A 19,577-nucleotide genomic window follows, 5' to 3' on the forward strand; every position below is an offset into this window, starting at 1 on the left:
AAAACTAACTTAGAAGTCAACAATGGGAGAAAATCATGCCTTTTATGAAGCAATAATTCAGAAGCCCTGGGAATTACCTGACATTTCTTTCCTGCTTCTCAGTATTGATTGGGTGGGTGAAGTAGAGCTCAGCACACACTGCAGTCGGTATGGTGCTGTTGGAACCAGGTTGCCTTGTAACTGGACATCTTAATCTTAGTGCTGAACATCTGCATGGCATGGATGTGAAGCAAGCACAGCTGAGGCTGAAAAACAAGATAGTGAGTTTTAGGATACATCCTTGGAGGCAGCTGGTGTCAGATACAACAAATTGCTAGTTCTTGTATCTAAGAAGAGATCAATAGAAAGGGAAACAATGATTACTGAATAGCAGGACATAGTCCGGGCATGGAACAGTTTCTCAGCAAGTAATGGTACGTATCTTACTTTCTGTAACTGCTCAAACAATATTCAGCAAAACATCTGAAAATGTCAGGTAAGAAAGATTCCTAGACACTTTCCATGAAGCTTTTGGTATCCTAACAGTGACAGCAAGAAGAATGACTACAGCTATTGCTACAGTCACTTCTTTTCCAAGCTTCCATATAGGAGTACTTTTCTCTCTGCAGTTCCAAAGGAATTTTCTAACTTGAGGCATAGTGAACAGTGATGCTACCTCAACGCCTCATTAGCTTCAAGCTGCAAAGTGACGTTGGATCTCTGTGAAGTAGCCTTCTCAGAAATGGGAACCAAGAGGACCAAACATTCTGAAGCAGCATCCCTATGTTAGCTGTTTTTCCTCTTCTTTGGTATTCTATACTTCCACTATTCCAAATCAGAGCGAACTGTTTTGCAAAGAGGAACATCCCTCTGTGAGCATCTATCACACAGAAACCACCATACTCAATATCAAAGTTCCTACATCATCATATTGTTTCTTCAGCTCATTGTTCTTTCTGAAATAATTACAAAGATGATACATAGCTGGGTCTCCATTTACTCCTCTACGTGTAATTTCAATATATTTATAAAATACAGATGTATTCATTAAAAATAATAATAATAAATAGCTGTTTAGAGACCGAGATTCTAGCAGAGAGCATCCACCTGCCAGCCTGCAGAAAGTCAGCTCTGAAGGAGTGCATTTAGTCACTACGTACAACAGAGGGCGCTCTTGACAGAATTGTCCGATTCAAGCCAGAGTTCAATGAACTGGACTGCCACTGTGAGGCAAGTCTTAGCAGGCAGAGCAGAGCTATCGTGCATTTTGTGCATCACCCAGTATTTTCATCAGAACCCCTGGCAGCTGCTTCTCCTGCATTTTCTATCTTTCCCCTCTTCCCAGTAACACCCCAAATTTCAAAACCTTCTACCCAGCAGCTTCATCTCTTCAGATTCTCATTTGCCACACAAGATTAACAGCATGGCTTCTCCAAAGCTTGTTTCTTTTGCTTGGCCTTTGCAGCAGTCACTGACCTCCTCCAATCATGGCTATATTGTGCAGGAACCCTTCAACTGAGCACCTTTGACAGGATGATTAATTTTCTTCCTGATTATGCAATAATCTTTTCATTGGAACGAACCTTGCATGATTGCAGCATGCCTCCAAATTCCCAGGCCACCTCCCTGCCCACCGTGGGATGGAGCCTCTGGGCATACATACCTCCCTGTGGTTACAGCACTGCACTGAATGCAGTCCAGCCAGCCAGCTGGCTGTGGGTGCACACTGGGCAAAGCCCCATCACCAGTCCAAGTTTGGATCACTGTGTCTCTACGAGAATTGTTTCTTGCTAAATAACAGTAACAATAATAATACAGCTCCCAGAGGTGACTTAAAAGATTTGTCCCAGAATACAATGCCATATGAATAGGCATCATCTCCAGAATCAAGTTAATTACTGCTATTTAAGGTAGCACAAGTTGTCCATCCTAAAGAACTTGCTTTAAAAAATGTACAATAATTCACTTTCATTTTTCTTAACCTTTCTAAATAATATTTACTGATCTTAACATTTTTTCCAACATTCAAAAACATGGGTGCTGCAAATGATTTTAGTGCAAGCTAATGTTCGATAAGCTTCTTAATGTCAGATGCACTGTAACTCTGCATCTTCTTCAGCTGGTGGTGCATTAAGGTGCTTGCTTAGATCTCTGCATCTGCACATGAAACTCAAGTCTATTCATGGAGATGCAGGCAAAGCAAGGTTAGTTAGAGCGAACCCAGATAATCTGTTCGGAAGCAGATTTACCTAAAGGTTACAATCTGGTTTTGTCCCAGTTCCTCCTCCAATATGAACAAACTCCAAAGGCGTAAGGGATTTTACGTGCTTGTCATATTTTGTCATTGTAAAGATGATGCACAAGGACACCAAGGTCATGGCAAGAATCAGAAGAGCCAGTGATCACACACAGGTATCAAAGTAACAACAACAGGTGCAGCACAACAGCGCTAGCACAGTGACACACATTTACACAATACATTGGTCACTGTATGTTCTCACTTGTGAATGGTAAGCACGATTAACTGTGACGGCCTTTGACAGTCACTGCATATGCAAGTAACAAATAAGAAGGTCCAAGAGAAATTGCCAATGAAAGAGCAAGTCATATCTAACAAAATGTTCAGGAATACATAGCAGCAGGCCTGCCATCTCTGCAACCTGCTACTTTCCAGCCTGGACACTCTACACTCAGCATGGCAAGGTACTAAAGGAAGAGACATTCTGAGCTGTCAGAGCTGCACTGTACCCTACAGCCTGAAGATCAGCACACTTTCCAACACATTTTCCTTTGTTGCTGGAAAGACAAACTACTATACACCTAATTTTTATTCTGTTCTTCAAAAGCAATTGTTAGATGAGCTCCTGTTCTGAATTCTAAGATAGGTGCTGTTAAATGCCCCTATACAAAGCCCATTGGATTGCAAATGGCTTTTCTGTGGTGCAACTAGTCTCCAGTCTTCCCAGACTGGTTCCATGCTGTGCCTCCTCTCCTGCTAAATTCTCTCTGCTTGTGGTTTCATCGACATTAACACCCTCCTCCCACAGACTGGCTCACTGTGGAGATTTACACACTGACACAAAACACCACTGGCAGGGATTCTGTTCTGCTGAAGGTTAGCTTGCCTTCCTGCTTATGCTCACCTGCATAATGTTATTCAGAAAATAACATCAGTATTTTTCTTCTCACAATGGCATACACCAACAGAAAGATTCAGGATGTATGTCATGATTACCTAATTTTAAAGAGGCAATTAACTCACAATCGGTAGCATGGACTTATCAGTAACAAGGCCCTGAAGTATGTTTTAAGGAGATCTTGCAGGTTTAAATTACACTATGCTTTTCCATAAGCACACTCAGCAGTATCCAAATGATGCAGTACCGAGTGATGGGAATGGGGAACATCGATCCTACTCCTTGATGAGTGCTAAAGCCAATGTATAGTGTTAGAGCAGAGGTTTTGTTGCTGTGAACTGTTTGCTCTGCAGTATATATTTACACACAGGCAGAAGGGATGAAGCAAGCAGGTCATAGCAGGGTGGCAATTCTGACTCCAACTCATCCTAGACACACAGGGAATGTTACTTGAAAAACAAATAGCCATCAAGGAAAAATGAGTGGCCTGACCTGATATCTGAGTATGAATTATGAAATCAGAAAACTTGCAAATTGTGTATTTCTTTCATTTGTATTGGAAAGAGAAAATCCATGCATACAGAAAACCAAAAGAACAAACATAAAGGTTGTGATATACAATTAATTATCTATCTGGTGATCTACGGTAATGACCCACAAGCATCAATAGCAAACAGAAGGTAAAATTCAAAGGTTAATCACTTGGAAACTTACACCAACAGGTTTTACCTCACACTTGTGATAGGTGTATCATTATGTCTCATTGGGTTGCAATTTCTTACCCCCTGCTGCACCCAGACCTCCACCCCTGGCTCACCAACAGCCAGACCCAGTCTGTTTACTTGTGCAAATGCCAATGACACAGTCTCAGCTCTCTGGGCATAGAGCCTATCTCACAAGAAATCACAGCCATTGGGAAGTTCCAAGGCATCACAGCTATTTCTTCAGTGCAGCTGATCCCATTGTGGATGGGTTGGCTGCCAGACTCCATATAAGCATTGTCAGCAGTTTCTACCTTCAACAAAATCAACAATGAAAAGCTAACTATTATTATCAGACATACTACAGGAATATAGGACCAGCTTCAGCCAACCAGAGATTATTCAGACCAGCCAACTAAGCATAAAACCAGGAGTTAAGATGCCTTTTCTCCACTAGTTACAGTGCTGCTTTCCCAAAATCTATTTGCCTTGTGGTTGATGGGGGATGCTGGGAGAAATAAAGTGGATGGATCTAACTATGTCTGAGAAGAAAACAGAGAACCAAACCTTGCAGCTCCACCAGTGTCCAAGAATTAAGCTGCAATCAAGTGAAGTTGAAAAGGAGGAGAAAAGGAATAGTTTGTGTTTTTTTTTGTTTTGGTTTGGTTTTTTTGTGATTTGTATTTTTTGTTCACTATGTCTTTCATTTGTTTAATATCTCACTGTTTTGGAAATAGGCAGGAGAAGTTACCAAAAGCTTTTTCCAAACTTTAATAAATATCAAAGAACAAGATTCATGGAATTCACTATTCATCATGCTGACCAGTATTGCCTTTGCATTTTATCCATGCTTCTCCACTTCATCCAAAATTAGCTTTTATTCCTTACTGTCAAGAATACTAGAGAAATAATTTGCTTAGCAATACATCTGTATAGAGCCTTCATTGAAGAAATCAGGAAGGACAAAGTTGCTGTTTTGACCTGCACTGTTCTCCCAAAGTACTCAATGTACAGTCCCATAATGTTATGCATGGGAGTGACCTAGGTCAGAGGTTATTGCACTCCAGGCTTCATGTGTGAACACATCCCTCCTCCCAACCCCCCCTCGTAAGAGCAAAATGCCAATATACAGTAAGCAAACTGACATCCTTCTCCTGCAGGTTGTTAGGATGCACCAAGAAAATGGAAAGCAGCACATGCTACCAGCACGGCCTTGGGGCCATGTACCATGCCAGAAAAAAGTCTGTCAAAAGATCATTATACATAATTTACCTTGACTCTGGCCTGTGCTGGGGCATCTATTACTCAATTGCAGAACTGCATCTACATTACATCTACTGCAGAATTCTACTCCTTCCTAAGGTAATATGGCTGAAGAAAACATACACGTATTTTAAAGACAATATAAGAAGTTTGAAATATAACTAAGAATATCTTCAGCTCTCAAAACCTGTGCATTTACACAATGCCCGCAACAGATTCCTACAGAGCTCCTATGCAGAATGCTATGAAAACAGTCCTGAGTACAGACATCCTAATCAGAGATATTCTGACAACTGAATCACATAATCATTTAAATTCAGAGTTTTCTGCTCTGTGATTGATTTGCCTTTTTAAGATACTGGGTGTTTTGGATGAATATCATAAAGGAAGCATAATACACACCTTGTATTGTAGACTCAGAGACTGGTAGAGGAATTACAGAATCATTTAGGTTGGAATTGTATCAGTTTTTGCTACACAGTAATCTTTGTTGTGTGTTCTGCACTATGCTACTGAAGAGTGTAAAGCAGTGTAATATGCATGCACAGCAAATTGCAAAAAGGACGGTTGCACAGTTTATCACCATAGCAGTTTTCAGCACTTACTAACAATGCACTGCGTCAGCTGCATCCTGGCCCAGAGAAGAACATTTCCTGTTAGTAAAGCATCACATGCTTTCTGCAAGAGCTAGATATAAGCCCTCCTTTAAACATCTAGCAACAAGGACCAAACCCACAGTTTTGGAAAGTCTACAGGGAGCCAAGTGTTTATTACCAGCAAGAATATTAACCATCACAAACCAGAAGACATTTCTTTACAGATAAAAAACCAAAACTGGTCTAAGGAAACAAGCAACAGGCTCAACACATCCCATTTCAATACTTCATAGTATGAGAGAAGTGCTGTGCACTACACTCAGTTTTACATACCCAGGTAAGAAATGCTATGAGATACCATCTGATGAAATCAAGCTGATTTAACCTTGCTTTACTCCTTTAACACATTCCTGCTTATTCATAGTAGGAAAATTGCAATTTGTGATCTCATCTCTTTATACAACCAGAGAGCTGTGGGCCCATCCACAAGGCAAACCAGATGCAGTTGACCTCTGTGCAGATGTTTATTCTTTCCTGTTGATGATAAAGGAAACCTAGAATGACTAAGCCTTCAGTTAAAGTAGTACAGTTAAGCACCTACAGCTAATTGATCGTATGAGCAGCTGGAGAGACAGGTTGCTTTGTCTTTGAAATGCTCGTGTAACTAGGAGCAGAAATTATCCCACTTAGTTAAACAATATCAACTAGACATACAATACTCAATAGAATAACTGGTCAATACTCATTTCCCATCTTATTTAATAACTTCGTATATTTAACGACCTCAAATACAGATGATAAAAGAAAACTGTATTTGAACTGGAACTTCTAGCAGCAGATAATATGTACTTGAAGTTTTTGTGCTGAAGGAACATATCTTCTATGTTGTATCTGACCTTAACAAATGTTAACTGACATGGTTTTGCACAGATCTATATTTTATCTGCTTACCCCTGCACAACAGCTTTGGGTGAGTGTCCAAGTAACACAGCACTAGTCCAGCCAAATACTTCAGACTTCTATGTAGTTCTTCTAATCATGATGGATGAGAGACAGTTTTGATATAAGTGGTTGAGGATATTGAGTAGTGTTGCTTTATGTGATCACATAAACAATGGGGTATCACAACCCAAAGGCCAAAAAATGTATCCCAGAGATGATAAGATCTTCACTCATACCAGCTGCCACTTGGTTCTGGCTTTTGTCTCAGAGATCAGTTTTGGGTCTATTCATACCTTACAGTTTATAGTTGTTTCTGTACTTTATAATTTTGCAAGCAAATTCCATGATAAACCTTTGACTGTTACTTAATCCAGTTACCACACAGCTGAAAAATTACCAGATGTGGCATAAATTGTAGATGACTGCCTACCACTTCTCTGCTCAAGAGGAGCAATCAGCCAGTCAGCCACATACACAGATCAGCCAATACAGCTTGCTTATAAATCCCAGATCTGTGACTCAGTCATCTAGCGGCAAGTTTGAGCATTCAGCAATGAAATGAACCAATCTCTTCAGTTGCTGGGCAAATGAAATTGCCTACACCACCTTGTTCCCTCTGGCAGGGCTGAGGTTTACTACTGTTATCCTTGGGTAGGATACAAGAAGGAAATAATTTCCACATTTTTAACCCACGGATATTTGTCTAACTTCCTCCTATCAAAATATTGGCATTCTTTGCATTATTGGAATAATACTTGTATCAAAGACCAAATCTAAATGGCCTTGGCCTGATGTTCTTTCTGGAAGGGACCACACTGAAAGGAAAGAACTTGCAGAATTGGTAGAGAATGCGACAGATGATAAAAAGAAGTAACAACAGAATAATATATTCTCCAACTCCCACACAATCAGCAGCAGAACTTTTTATCCCCTTTATGTCTCTACCAAAATGTATATTCAATGCTTCGAGTTACTGGACAGGTTTGTCCCTAAGCAGCCACTGAATTAAAAAAGAAAAAACAAAAACAAACCATGAAATCATTTTACTTGGGAAAAAGTTGCTAAGAAATGAAAATAATCAAGCATAAAAAACCAAAACATTGCAAGCTGAAAGTTAACCATTCTTCCCTAGAAGCAGGACCCATTAAACCATTTGCATCAACCTTGTGACAACGCAGAGGGAATGGCACATTGCTTCCTGCAACGTAACTGGGAGCAGGAGCAGGCACAGCTGTGTTAGTGGCTCTTGGGCATCCTTTCTAGGACTTATTACAGCCTCATTAAAACACTGCAACATGAGCCACAAACCACTGATACCAAAAGTGACACAAGTCCTTTTAATGAACAGCTATTTACCTTTGAGACGCTGTTTTAAACTGTATTTTTGGTACTCTGGGTACCAAACTTTAATTAGAGAAGATTCAATATCTGAAAAGTACACAGAAAAGTATTAAAGAAACATTACCGTATAAGTGGTTTCATTCAGAAAATCCTTTCCCAGTCAGTGTAATTTCATGGGGAAAAAAAAAAGATTCAGATTGAAATTCTTCACTAGTTTGCTCCAGATCTTAGAAGCCATACTGGAGGTGATTTGTAAACACATAAAACATCCCACTAACAGTCTAGAGAGCCTGCTTGCAGGCAGGGTCCTGTGAAAGGAGTGTTTTCTGGTTTGCAATCTTATGAGTAGGTTGGGTAAATCACGAAGGTGAATGCACTGCTTAAAAACAAGTTATTATTACGTGAGGGTGTAGCTGTCAGTATAAAAGATGGGTGAGTAAGCAGCTGAGCAGCAAAGCACAAGAAGCTAACAGCAGCGCAAAGGAGATTACAGAAGCAACAGTGATACTGTACTGAAAGAGGTGAGTGACAGAAAACAAACAAAAACTACAGCAAAAAGCTTGAAATCAAAAAACTGCCACTTGCTTTATGCATTTGGGTAAAGATGTCTTACTGGTGTTAACAGCTCTGTGCTGTCATAAGATTAAGGCTCTAATGATATTTTTGATCTCTTCTGCTCTCCCTGGTGTGGTTTGTTCTCTTGTACTAAGCTTCTTAATAGATGCTAAGATTTTCATGGTTGTATTTATGACAAATATCTTCTCTAGAATATCTACTTCCATGCATCATTCTTGCCTTACACTTAATATTATGCGATCACTCTGCTATTACTCTATCATTTGCTTTTTGGGACTGAAGATGAGTAAAAGAAAGAGGATTGAGAGAAACCCTAACCCTTGTGAGAACTATTTTTGCCTGGACATTTGGAAAGAGCAGAAATAAACATCAATTAAACGATCACAAGCAAGTACAACAAAGTGTCAGCACATGGACTGGATAAAATGCCATATAAAGAGCTAAGAATCAATTTATACTTGCACATATTTTTGAAGATTATGTTGACTTACTGCAGGACTAGAAGAAAGCAAATAGCAACCAACCTACATGGAAAAAAACGGAGATCCAGCAACAACATGGATGCTATTTTTCTTTTCTGAATAACGAAATAGTAATAGTACTAACAGTGTATACCACACTGGTGACTGCACAGAACTAAGTGAAGCCATCAACAGCACTGATTGGATATACCTCACCATCCCAGACACACATCATAGGGCTTTTCTGTTGTTAAAAATAAATAAATAAATAAATAAATTACAAAATGAGGAGATAAAGAGGATTCAAATGAGATGAAACCAAGTTAAGTGTTACAGAGGTGTTTCCTAATGCGACCTCTTGCAAAAAGTTAAAAGCACCAGTGTGCACCAGCTTTAAATGAAACAGAAATAAAGGAAGGTAGAGACTCGCTGTTCGAAGCGCCTGTCAAGATCTCCAGTAGCCTGGGTTCTCCCTCCAGCTGAGAGGTTGAGGTTGAACACCTTCTACATTAGTTTCTGCTTTACCTTTGCGTTTGAGACCACCTCTTTGTACGTTTGGACAACAAACCAGGATCTCGAAGTATGACATTCATATGAAATAATTAATAATACTACTTACAAAGGTGTTACAACAGCATGTGGGTGTTTAAAATGAAGCATGGTATGTGGCTGCTATCAGGAGGAAGTCTCAGTCACCCGTGCTCCTCATCACTGGATGAAACATGAGACAGTTTGGAATCTTAGCATGCAGAACAAGGTGTTACTATAGGACAAACCATTTTTGTGCAGTCTATGCAGCATATGGAGTAGATTTGGCTTATTATGGCCAAGTAGTTTTTAGTCTTTACAAAGCACTGAACTGATCTGCCAAATGCTCATTAATGTAATTAACAATCCATTTCTCACTGATGATGATGCTTTGACATGTATAGATTGTATAGCATTTATGGCATGCTACTGCAATCAGAAAGACAGATTACATTACATGATACAGACACTGGCCCTTCTTGGATGTGGTAATTGCCTCCAGAGAGTTTTCAAGCTGGATGTTAGCAGTTATAAGCAGAGATGTGCTGTTACTGGAATATTTTCTAGCACTCACCTTACTGTTGAATAATTCTACCAGGAAGCACATTCTTTGGATTTCTATAGAGACAGCCAAAATGCTGTGACTGCAGCCGTAGCCAGTTCATTTAAAGCTACATACAGCTGGATAAGCAAGCTCAAGGCACACCCCTGGGACAAGCCATACTACTGCAGGTGTTAGATCTTAGAAGTTAAGGAAGGAGCAGGCTGTGTGCCAAAGGAAAGGCAACACTCAGGGGCTCTTAGCAGCCTTGAGAATGGGAAGGTCCCACGGTACAGCAGTGAAACTTGGCTATACACTGTGCTGTGGATGAAATCACTGCCTCACACTTTAAAGGAACTGCAGGCAGCAAGAAGAGAGCATGAAGCTCTGTCCTGAGCAGTATGTAAATGGGGCTGCAGACAGCCTGCTGACAGTCAATTAAAGCATTTCTCAGGTTCATATCAACTGTGGCAAGTCATTTTAGGAAGCAAACAAAACAAACTCAGCTGGAGAGCACCAAAACTAGAATTAAAATAATGCAAATTCCACTCAGCTGCATCTGCCTCCTTGCTTGTTAGGTTTGAAAGATCCTCAAAGCAAACTCGACCTCAGACAACATTCAGAAACTACTACAGACAAAAGAACCCCCTTCCCAACGAGCTCTAGTGTTGATCACTTCAAGAAACTGCTTTGTAGGAAGCACCCCAGAGAGAAGTCAACACCTTGTTGGAGAACAGCACAGATCTGACTGCAACAAGCCCAGCCTGCAGCCACCAACAGCTCCAGAGCTCAGTGTAGCCAAAGAGTAAATCTTTCCTGGACCCACTATTAAGTGCTTTCTGCCTGTTACTTGTTACACATAACAGACAAACCCCCTTCCCTCCCACTTCCTAACAGAAAACAAACAGCTTCATAGCACAAGCAATAGGCTTCCAGATCTGGCTCAGGCCCAAAGTGTTCCACATCAAAGGCAGTGAGAAGTGGCAGGAACACCGCATTCACACACTGTGAGCCAGGGCTGAGCACCTACAGAAGCTGCAGTCCCCACATCCTCCTCACCCCACATTTCTCAGCTCGTTGCAGCAACTACGTGCAGCAGCACCGGGGTGTCTTTAGCCGCGGCAGACGAGCAGCAGATCCTCAGGGTGAATTTAGAGCTTGTGACGCCATTTCCGTGAAAATTTGTTCCTCCCTTCCCTTTCCCCAACAAGATGAAGTACGCAAACTGCAGCCCAGGTTAAAAGTTCAGCCTATACTGAGGGAACCTGCTCTGTGATGAGAACAGACTTACCCCAAGGTAAGTCTGTAACCACTCACTGCATGAAAAGCTGAGTAATAAGGCAGCACTTCACATTTGGAGATGGAAAACTCATAGACCAGAGCATTTCACCTGAAGTTCTAATGTGTTCAGTGCTCAAGTAGAAGAGAAAAGCTTCTGAGAGGAAAAGGTTGCTCCTCTTCTTTCCCTCTTATTTTTTTTTTCTCCTCAAAGTACAGTTTTGTCTCCCTACTATTCTCACTGTTCTCACTGAAGGCTTTTCTCCTTGACTCAGAAACAGACCAGGAACTTAGCTCACAAAATGTTGTTTAACTTAACCACCATTTAACTTGATTAAACCTTGCTTAGTTATTATTATTATGCAAAATTTACTAGAAAGCCAGAAGGTTTCAGAAGTTTTTAAAAGACTAAAGGTTTAAAAATAGGTATCTAATTTGGACCATGATATTTTGGGTATAAAAAGCACAGCTCAAATTTTAATGTCTGCCTATGAATACTGGACATAATTTCAGCAACCAGAAACTCTGTGCTTTGGAAGCATCAGCCTCAGACTTCGACAGTGGGAAAAGACTCGTTAGCTTTCAGTTTTGATATGCGATTCCAAACTTAGAAGAAAGTAAAAGACTCAACAGTGGAAGGATGTCAGTATCTTTTACTGAGGAAAATATTTGATTACCATACTTAGAGATGCTGACCACAGTAATTTGTGAGCTTGGAGGCAAAATAAATGTATCAGAGGTGTCAGAGCTCCCACATGAATTCCTCCTGGCTCCTGAGAAGAATAGCTTCCTCCCAGATGCATCCCTCCAGAAAAGCTTGTAAAAGGAACACAATATTTCAGCATATATATGAAAGCAGCAGCCAAGGGTGATGGATGCAGCCAGGCCAGCTATTAGACAAAACTTCCCTCCACTGCAGCACTTCCCACTGAGACTGGGAAGCCATTGGTTGAAGTATCACACTCAAGTAAAAGAGCCCCAGAATCACTGGACTGGAAAAAAAAGCAAATCAGGGCGTCATAGCCCACCTCAGCTGCTTCTGAACAATCTGGTCTAAAAGGGCTGAAATATTTGCCTGCTGAACATGACAGACAAAGGTACTAAGAGGCTTCTTTGCATTACAGACACAATCAGCATAAACAAAAGTCAAGGTAAAATTGGTACTCAAGGGCATACTCAGACCATGTTGTCTCCAAGTGGCAGTACACCTGAACCTGAGAAATGTGCCCCCTATTCCTTTTTATTATTATTATGCTGGTTCAGCTTTTTTGGCTGTCAGCACATTTTAAATAAATAATCCTAATTAACGAAGGATTTTGGCTAAATCAGAGCAGATAAGGAAGTTCCAAATCCCCAGGCAACTTAAGTAAATGCCTCCAGGTAATAGCAAATGGTCCAGGAGAAGCAGTAGGTGGCACTCAGTGCCCTATGTGTTGCTCAGGGTATCAGCTGTGTCTCTCAGAAAGGATCTACCAATGGCTGCTCTAAACAGCTACTGACTTGATTTTTCTGCCCATATTATTTTTCCGACCTTCAAACTTTTACACAATCAAGAGCTCACACGTAGTCCAATACCATCAGTGACAAAGGTCATGAAACTACCAAGGCAGAATAGATTGCTTTACTTTTTACAGGCAGCATAGTTTTATTTTCCATTCTCCTGCATTGTGCTTATTCTGTACTTTCTTCCTCTTTCTGCATCTTTTTTCTCTTAATAAGATCCTTAGCACTGCATGTCTTTCATTGGACATCAGGAGCAAATCCAATGATTTCCTGGTTCTGGCAGTTGATCTTGAAATCAATTTGATCTTGATTCATGTGAGATAGCCCACATACTCTAAAACAGAATATGTAACACAAAATGTGACTAAGCTGGGGGGAAGAGGAAGCAGAAAAAAAACACATGGGCATCAGGCCCAGTTAAAGCCTGAAATTTTCTAAGAAAAGTTTTCAAGAAAAGTCAACTATTGTGATTGTTGAATAAATGCCACAGATCTACATTAGGGCATGTCCCACACTCATCCATTGTACATGGATTAATCAGGTAGACAAGGTCACTTATTCACCTCATTCCAAACCCCTAACTAAACATGACCCAGGGGTTACAACTCCTTCATAGGAAGTACTGATTGCCTCAGTTTGAATATCACTACCTTTTTTCTTGATGAACTTCCCTAAACAGCAATACACACCTACTTTTATTCAAGCAAACTACTTCATCAAGATCAGTAACTTCAAATCACGCAAAACTGAATCTATTCTTCATCTGTAAAATTAGATAATCTGTAAAATCATCTGTAAAACCTCCTTGTAGGTATCAAAATACAAGTATAGGAATAAGCACTTTCAAAAACGGGAGGCTTAATTAAAGTCTAGCTACTCAGTTTAAAGCAATGTCTCCTTTTGTGATCTTGTACAACATGGATCTGAAAAACCTTTTATTTATTATTTACATTTAATTTAGCTCCAACAATCTGTTTCAACAGATTTCTAAAGAAATACATAATTACCTTGGAAATTAAAAGCCATTCCAATACCAGATGGCAGTGGTCAATGTACCAGAGCTGCTGGAGTTCAAGGAGTGTTTGGACAATGCTTTCAGATGCAGGTTTTGAATTTTGGGTCGTTTTCTGAAGAGCCAGGAGTTGGACTCAATCCAGAGCTGTTGGAGTGGGTCCAGAGGAGGGCCAGGAAGATGACCAAAGGGCTGGAGCACCTCTCCTATGAAGAGAGTCCAAGTGATGGGCTTGTCATCCTGGAGAAAAGAAGGCTCCAGGGAGACCTCATTGCAGCCTTCCAGTACTTGAAGGAAGCTTATAAACAGGAAGAGGACCAACTTCTTGCACAGTCTGACACAGGACAAGGGGAATGGCTATAAACTAAAGGAAGGGAGATTTATGTTAAGTGTTAGGAAGAAATCTTTTACTCAGAGGTTAGTGAGGTGCTGGAGCAAGCTGCCTAGAGAAGCTGTGGATGCCCAACTTCTGGAGATATACAAGGCTAGATTGGATGTGATCCTGAGCAGTCTGATCTAGTGGGTGGCAGCCCTGCTTATGGTAGGGGGGGTTGGATCCACATGACATTTAAATGTCCCTTCCAACCTAAGCCATTCTATGATTCTATATTACTCAGTAGTCAAACCCAGGATATTGTATGCTTCTATGGAATCTTCATACCTATCTATACCTTACTTGATTCAATAAGTCACAGCACTGTGATAACACCTAGAGGCATTCCAAGCGGTCTTTAAACTTTCCTCATATAAATATTTTACGTCAGATATTACTCCCTTTGAATCTATGGACTAATTATGTTCGAAGTCTAAAGTCACTAAGAACAATATTCTGCTTTATTTTACCTCACAGTCACTTGGCAAAGTCTCTGCTCTGAAACTGTCACACCTGCTTTCCTTTCCTTGCCCACGCTGTATTCTGGCAGTAGGGGAGGTTAAATGCAGCAATTTTTAGAGGTAAATTATTAGGCAAAACAAAGCCAGACTATGAGAAGAACTGAACAAATGAATCTGAAACTTCATTTCTTGGATTACTTCTCGAGATTTGATTTAAAGAAGTTGATGCAGAAGCCAAGGTGTGAGTGGACATAATAAACCTGCGTTGAGCTTCAAAATATTATCAGAGCCTCAACTGTAAAAGGTGATTCTCATTTTCATCAGGAGTTAATACCAGGAAACATTGTGCTATTGCTGCCAGCTGGATCTGAGCTCATCTGTATCCACTGTTTGCCCACTTTATGTTTGAGCAGTCTCCATTATATCGTTAACCTTTGAAAGAAGAAAAGACCTGATAATTTTATCTATCCACAGACTTTCATCACAGCCACGCTGTCCTAACCACTCAGCCAGGCAGAACATATACAGGATGATGTCTGGAGTTAATATGTAATATACAGCATTTAATGCATTTGAGACAGGAATGGTATTACTGTACAGAAGATTATGCAGAGATAGGTTTCCTTCCTTTTTCCATCTATGATTCTCATCAAATGGAATTGAAGTGATTGATAGCAAATATTTTTCAGGTCTAAGCTAAGAAGAATTAGTTTTTTGGTACAGATTTTAATACCAAATAAAGCAATGTGGAATTCTCAGAGTCTGCAAGTAAGGTATAAATCCAGTGCTTCCAGTTCCTGCATAATGACTCAGTCTAATTCATACTTGTGCATATTTCTTTAACATCTACAGTTATCATAAATGTGAATGGTCTGGCTCTAAAACCACTGGCAGTTTTTGGGATATGCCACTAGAGCTTTGCATGAAGAGTGTGCAAGATTGTCACAGCAACGTGAAAAATCACAGTTTCAATGAGATTCTTCACTATCACACAGCAGCAGTGCAACAAAATGAAACGAGACTGTGGCTGATCTTGGGCGCCATTGCTTAGGCTGAAGGGTTAGAGTTTGTTTCATGTTTATCACTTGATAGGCTATTGCGTTTGAGTAGATTTCACAAGACCAATAAAAGAAGTTTTCTTATATATATTACCTGGAAGAGTGACTAAACTCCAGCTTTGTGTAGTAATGACCTTTAGCTCCAGTCTTTACAGCTTGGATTTATTGCACAACCTCAGCCAGAATCACTTTTGATCAGCAGTAAGGGATATAATCTATAGTATCTACAATATTCTTGCACATCTCACTGTTGGTAGTGGAGCTGTAAGCAGGCTGGCACACATACTCCCTGCAAATTTTATTCCCTTGTGGCACATGTTCTTCATCACTCAGGTGTCAAGTTTGCACAGAGGGAAGATTATTAAATTGCTGGTGTGATATTTGTAATAAATGTTAATGTGACTAGTCAGACTTCAGATAAGCAGAGAAAATTAATCTAAACCAAAGAAGCAAAGTATTGAGCCTTCTATCACCTATAAAAAATTAACCAAAGAAAAACTGAATTGTCACATGCTTAAAAACACACTAAACTCAGACATTTCTATCTGTCAAAAAATATTAATTTCGAATAAATAATCTGAATCACACCCTGCTCAAAGATTTCCATTTAAACAGGAAAATTATTTTCTAAGACATTCTTAACTTCATACCATTCATGAGATCCTTGTTGGTCTATAAAGAATTCTTCCTGTCATTTGTCATCTGTTGTCTTCAGAATAGTCTTGAGGGAGAAATTACTAATATTTTCATGAATGGAAAGTTGAGTGTGGATTTTTTTTCCCACCTCCTCAAAAAACAGCTTTTGTTAATTCTGGTTAGCTCTACCTTGAGATTCCCATTTTCAAAACTGGGACATAGGTGATGTTACCACAACTGTTACAGCCTCTTATGCCATTGGTTGTGTGTTCTAGTCACTAAGATCACAAACTAAGACATCACTCATTCAGAAACAACAGGGAACACTCATATCGTATACAGACAGGTTTGCGATACTGAACCCATGTATTTTCTAGGGCATGGGAAAATGTTTTCTCACACCTGCTTTCAAAGCAAACAGAAAAAAGGCCTACCACCATTAACAACTCAGCAAGACATTTACTCAAGAGCCCAACCTACCCGACTCATAGATGACAAACTGATTGCTCAGAGGTGCCTACATCTCTCTTACAGCTCTTGTTTTAGCAGTAAACTATTAGTTTTCATTCTTCAGAAGTAACTTTATGGGTGAAAGGTGACAAAACACTATAACTTATTAATTTGTTGTTAAAAAGAGGTAAAAAGCCACATACCTTATGCACCAGGAAGAAATAAGTTACACCCTAACACATACAGGTAGCTTACATACCTGGTTTTGTTCCTTCCCCAGATCTCCTTGCTATGCTTCGACCATGCATCTGTATTCAAGTTAAGATGCATCTAGAGCCAGAAACATGGTGACAGTAATTCTAGCTCTATTAAGACAGTGAGGTAATACCAACTCATACTGAATAGGGATCTACCCAACTAATCTTTTCTTTGTCTTTTTTTTTTTTTTCTTTTTTTTCTTTTTCCTCTTTTTAAAACATCTACTGCATACTTCGTACAGAATTAAATCAGTTTTGTTTCCCTCATTCAGGAGGCACAACAGACCAGAGCCAAGAAATGTGAACATCAGTATTGTCTCTTTACACCAAGCTTGGAGCAGTCCCACTCATTCTTTTATCCTTCCTAAACTGTCCATTTCTAAAAACTTAGGGGATATTGATTGCAGTTCAGAAGGTCTAAGTGGATAATTAGTGCAGCACTAATAGGAGCCTGGTTCTGGTACTCCTAGCACAGGTGCTTCCACTTGTGTTGATATATACTGCTATGGGCATGCTCCATACCCCAGTCAAGAATATATGGGATCTCAAGTAAAAAGTAGTAATATGTTAAAATTCAGACACTGTGCAGAAGATAAATTTCAGGTCCAGCCAAACCAGGCCTAAAACAAAAAAGCTTTGTGATCTTGACCAGCCCTGACAATATTAAAGAACTTTGGAATTTTTAGCTTTGGGTCTCAGATCCTGAGCTGCAAAGCTCTTCCAAAGGTCACAGCCTCAGGAAGTGAAGCCAAGAAGTTTCACCTAGCTGCTCAGCGCCTGGAACTCTTAGCACATCCAAGCCTGTTTTCCATCATCATAAGCACAGCATCTTTTTTAGAAGGAGGGAGACAAAAAATAAATACAAATCATTAAATCAGTGTAAATCTCTGCTGAACTAGGTTTAGCCTAGCATCACAAGCATCAAACTGCCCTTGTTAGTTCAGCAACTAAATATTATTCATACTTCTTTAGAAGCAAAGATATATAATGGTAAGATAATGAGCCCCCTGTGAATCCTAACTGTGCTTAGAGCTCCTCCCATAAAGGAACATGGTACTTTGTGGACCACTTGAGCTGCAAGGGAAACCCATTCCTCAGCAGTCAGACATGCTAGAGGAGAAGCACCTCCACAAAGCAAACATATAAGGGTATGTTTGCAAGCTGTGTGTACAATCTAAGAGTCACCTTGTCTCTACAAAATGACACTTACTCTGTGCTCCATGTGTACTCACAAACAATGAGAGCCCTATTGAAAATACAAGTGTGCAGCTCTAGCAGGGCTGGGGTTCACTTCCACAGCACACTGCCCTCTTTGAAAGCTGTTGCGCAAGACCTGTATGTTTAACATCTCTAACCAGCCAAAATTGCTCATTATATTTGATCAGGAATAATTTTTACCTTTGAACCTGTTGCAATGCAGGTTCAAGGGTTACCTGGGTGCAGTGTTGCCTGTTTATTAAAGCCACACGCCAATGATTCGGGGCTCAGTCGTGCTTCAGGAGCTGGGGAAGCACCAACCCTTGAACACCCCTTTGGAGTTGTAAAGCAGTGAAGCAAATAAGCTGTGCTGGCCCCTCCTTTGTGAGGACAGAAGGTAAGCAAATCTCTTTTTCCTACACTTTCCAAAGTACTGAGCTTCCTGCTTTTGCAGAGAGGCACGCAGCAAGTGGGAGAGCAGCCTTAATTTGCTGCAGTGTTCATATCCAAGTGCACTGTTCTTGTCGCACAGTGTGCTGTTAAAGCCAACAACTGGGGAGTTGGCTGTCTGTTGTGGAAGGAGCAAGTCTGGGCTCACATAGGCATACAAAGAAATCACAGCCATAATAAAAGCCCGAGCAAAAGCAACCACCTGAACACTCCCTGTTGCTATACTGGAAACCTGACTTCCATCCAGGCTGAGGCTGTTTTCTTATCAGTTTGCTAGTTTTTATTATTTAAAGATACAGTGCACAGAATACCAGTGCCAGGCTCCCATTCAGATTCAAGGTGAAAACAGAGTTCCAGAAAATGAGCCATCATTTGGATTCACAGCACCAGAGGCAGATTTTGGAGTTCAGTAAAATATTACTATACACTAGATTGGTAGATGCACAAGCTTATTGGCCATATTTAGTACAACAGGACCTTAATCCCTAACTAAAATCACAGAAGCTGGCTATAATGCCTTCTTTTTTAATTATTAAATATTTTTCAAGCACAATTTTCACAGCTATACAGATAGAGCCTTCTCCAAGCTGCAAAGATCTACAGCTGTAATAGAGGAGGGGATAGCAGAGAGATTAACCAGAAATCAAGCTACAAGAGATTGTCCAAGCCATAGCCCATCCTACTCAGTACCTCCTCTGAGAAACTCATTGAAAAAAATGTACCAGAACAATAAAGAACTATTAACTTCATAGCATTAAGAAAACTGAAATTCAAAAGCCCTTCCAATAAAGTGAGCCCACATTTACACAGACTCACGCTATCAAGATCCAAGTCCTG

General features: G+C 40.2%; 1 protein-coding gene across 2 annotated transcripts in view; it reads right to left on the reverse strand.

Annotated features, from left to right (window-relative positions):
- Positions 1-19,577, reverse strand: part of GPAM (glycerol-3-phosphate acyltransferase, mitochondrial) — a 92,891-nt gene that overhangs the window by 67,851 nt on the left and 5,463 nt on the right. Inside the window, exons 2-3 of one of the 2 annotated variants that reach the window (XM_072339714.1) lie at positions 13,854-14,064; positions 78-245 (exon numbers count right to left, since the gene is read on the reverse strand). The gene's annotated coding sequence lies outside the window, so the exon portion shown is untranslated. Of the gene's footprint in view, positions 1-77; positions 246-11,124; positions 11,216-13,853; positions 14,065-19,577 lie in introns of those variants that run through there. The other variant, XM_072339715.1, reaches the window with a different exon arrangement.

This window comes from Excalfactoria chinensis, chromosome 6 (assembly GCF_039878825.1).
Source record: "Excalfactoria chinensis isolate bCotChi1 chromosome 6, bCotChi1.hap2, whole genome shotgun sequence".
Classification (NCBI taxonomy): Eukaryota; Metazoa; Chordata; class Aves; order Galliformes; family Phasianidae; genus Excalfactoria; species Excalfactoria chinensis.